Source organism: Pinus tabuliformis, chromosome 7 (genome assembly GCF_031772625.1).
Source record: "Pinus tabuliformis cultivar Carrire ecotype Pingquan chromosome 7, CPIR1, whole genome shotgun sequence".
Lineage (NCBI taxonomy): Eukaryota > Viridiplantae > Streptophyta > Pinopsida > Pinales > Pinaceae > Pinus > Pinus tabuliformis.
In genome coordinates, this window is record NC_142293.1 from 1992398624 (window position 1) to 1992402498 (window position 3875).

A 3875-nucleotide genomic window follows, 5' to 3' on the forward strand; every position below is an offset into this window, starting at 1 on the left:
TAGGAAATTTAATCCTATTCTTCTGCTTATGGTTGATATTCTGTGTTTGTTTCGAGTCTTTACTTTTCACCTTTCATTTCCAAGTTAGATTTTCCATTTGAATAACACCGATTTTTAATAAAACTAGATCCTTTGCTTCTTTTTCACAATGCTCACGTGTAACTTCTTCAAAAACAACTGAATCCTCTAACACGACGTTCTCAAGATCAGATTGAAACAATTTCAAATCGGATCTTCTAATTTGCTGAACGTGTCCCATGATCCATTTGCACAGTGGTTTCGAATCTCTTCTCGTGTTAGTGACCCATTTTTGTAAACCAGCATCACCATATAGCAATTTAGATCAACAGGATTGGGTAAAACATGTCCTTCTAGGCCAGGGTGTGGTTCAGTTGTAATTCCAAAAACCACATCACTTGTACCCAAACTGATTGCAAGGTCTCCAGGAGGATTCAAAGCCAAACCTGCCAAGCTATTTGGATTGTCTCCAGACCACTGGATAACCAAACATTTTGTTTTTTCTTTTCTCAATCATGAACCTGTCTACAAAATATGAGCTCAAACTACCAGCAAGAGCATACGATGGAGCCAATGATCCAAGTTTCTCTTCCAAGTTTGGAGCAGTGGCCTGTATGGCTTCCTTCGACCAAGTTCTTTCCCTTAGATCCATCAAATTCATCCCTGCTTCATCGGTTTCATCAATATTGGCATAGCCACCAAAAAAGGGATGCCAGGCGTTAAACACCACGTCAATGCCAGGCGCTGACACATACATAATTTGCTGAACAATGCTTGCCGAACAATGCCAGGCACTGACACATACATAAGTAATGTTTCTTGGCTTTGAACTTTCAACGAAGGTCCACATAGCAGTAAAGGTGTTAAGCGGATAGGATTCCCGATTTTTTTATTTTAACTGGCTCTGTTAGTTTCAGATTTGTCTTTTATTCTTGCGATCTCAAAGCCTTAGAGTGAACTGGGAAATCATGATCTCCCCAAGAATCAATAATAATCCCCGATCCTATAATCATGATACGTTGGGGCAAACTGATGTACTGTGTCATGGTAAAAATCATTGAACTTCAAAGCATGGCCAAGGCTCCTAGTTAAACCACTAGATGCTCCTATGTTTGCTTCAGCATACACTTTATATGGGAATGCATACAAATGTCCCACCGCAACAATAGCCATCTCGAGACAAATTTCTGAATATCAACAGCATCTTCTGCACTTTTAATCGTGCTAGACTTTGCTGCAAGAAAAACTAGCACTCCCTGCCAACAGATTTGATGATTACAAACTTTGGAAATGGATTGAATGGCCGAAGCCGATCTCTGTAGGCCACATAAAATAAAAGCAATGCATACGATGCCAAAGAGTATGATATAGTGTAAATGATAGTCACATATAGGTAGGCTTGCTTGGCACTGAAATTTCCATCCTCGTACTTTCCTTTTGCATACAAAATAAATGTAATTGCAACAAGTACGGGCTGCAATGCACCCTGCTTACAACGTCAAATGAAACGCCCATCAAGAGAAATAGGAGGAATACAACATGTCATCAGATTCTATGATGACTTCAATAATTGGCCACTTAAACTTGTGACTACAGCACCAGGACCATCCACCCATATTAGACATAAAGAAAGAAAATTATCGCCCATCACTAGAGACATGAATGACATTGTCACATATACCGGCACCATGAAGATAATGCGAACCATATATCGCTGATATGTTGGCTCTGTGTAGTTCCAGAGATGTCTGTTGACAATATGTACACAATGCTTACCAGCAGCAACGCAATGACACAAGAAATCAATCAATCTCAAAACAACCCTCAGGTATTATGCCAAATTAACCGCATCTAGATTATTCAGAAATTCAAAGCAGATATCCATTATCGCTAGAAGGCTCCTTCTGAAAAAAGTTGGGCTTTCATACACATCCTTTCTAGGTTCCTCAAATCTACATGGCTCTATTTCCATTAATCCTGAGTACATTGCATCATGCTGAAAAGGACTACTGTTGTACATATCAAAAATATGTGGTCTAAGTGCATCTAATAATCCAGCAACAAGATATAAAGCATGCCTAAAGGAACAACCATGTCCCTTTCCCATTCCTAGCATCTTTTCCTTTAGTAACTCTGCCAGAGTCTACATATGGGGTAGTAACAATGCAGGATGTTTGTTGTTTTTTTTTCTAAATGATGACAGAAACCATAAGCTGTATTGGATTCCCTTTCAATTCCTGTACATACAAGTCTCAGAGCATTTGCAATATTTTGAAGAATGGAAACGCCTGTCCAGATCTGCAAAATAAAGAATTGCTGCTATGTAAAATGTTGAACCCATCCAGTGTATTGTTTTCCAAGAACACATCGGCTTGTGGAATGCCATGAAAAGACAATGGGAATGCAAAGTAGATGGTCCAAAGTAGTTCTTTTCTGTGACAAAAGACTCTCAATGGTATCATGCAAACTGTTTCTAGAAGCTGATATCGATGCCACAAGCAAGCTTATTGTCCAAGAAATAAGGTCGTCTTCAACAATTTTGTAACTGGAAGCATTCTGTTGATATGAATATTTGCACATGAACAGACAACTAGCTGATAGTGCAGTTATCAGTGATGCTTCTTTGTTCTTGCCTGTTACCTCGAATTCTGCCATTAATGCTGCCAACCATCTACTCTCCCTAGTGGCATCAACGAGAAAGACAAAAAACAAGCACCAAAATATTTTGTGGTCCAGTCCATTTTCTACAGCTAATAAAGTAGTTCCCACAACAGGACCCAACACATTTTGTTGCATTTCTCTTTTCCAAGACAACAGACTAGCAAGACGGAGTCTAACAATACAAATGACAAAACTTCCTTCCTATATATAGGAGTCTAAGGGGTCATAATATAACCAAAGCCGACATGACAATAATAATATAAGGGCACAAAAATAATAATAGTGGGCTTCTATGGGGCACAATAATAACAATATGGGGACAATAGGGGACAAAAATAATACTAAGGGCTACAATGAAAATAGTAATGGGGGACTCACTAGTATTATAAGAACCTAACAATAGTCCACATCTTGATCACTTGTCTTTTGTTGTAACTAGTGCCTAAGCTCCTTATACCTGTCATCTTGTTGCCCTTTTTGCAAGATTTTATCATGTAGATCTATCCTGTATGAACTCATAGCTACTACATGATTTACCTGTACTCTTCTTCTAATAGCATATGCAACCCTCATCTATTCCCCTTTAATTTACCTGATCTCAAAGTCAAACTCATTGATTAGGGCCAACCATATAGCTTTCAGGACATTCAGATTTGGTTGGTCAAACAAGTATCTCAATCCACTATGATAAATCATCAATACAAACCTCCTGCCAAGAAGATAGTGCCTCCACATCTTCAATGCGTGTCTGATCTCTGCCAACTCAAGATCATGTGTCACATAATTCTACTCATGCTCATTTAGTTTCCTTGATTCATAGCACACTACCTTTCTTTCTTGCACCAGGACTCCACCAAGTCCTTTATTACAAGCATTTGAACACACCATGAACTCTTTTTCTAGATCTATGATCTTTAGAGTTGGAGCATTTGTAAGAAACTGCTTCAACTGCTCGAAACTTATTGCAGATTCCTCTGTCCATTCAAAGTTCGTACCTTTCCTTTGAAATGATGTAATAGGATAGGAAATGTGTGAGAAGTTCCTAATGAACCTCCTATAATAACCTGCTAACCCCATGAATGATCTAACCTCATCCACATTCCTAGGAGCTACCCATTTGATGATAGAGTTTATCTTTTTTGGATCCACTGTTATGCCTTCCTTGGAGACAACATGTCCCAAGTAATGCACCTATA

General features: G+C 38.7%; 1 pseudogene; it reads right to left on the minus strand.

Annotated features, from left to right (window-relative positions):
- Nucleotides 1-222: 222 nt before the first annotated feature.
- On the minus strand, nt 223-2673 carry LOC149256451 (uncharacterized; annotated as a pseudogene).
- Nucleotides 2674-3875: the final 1202 nt, after the last annotated feature.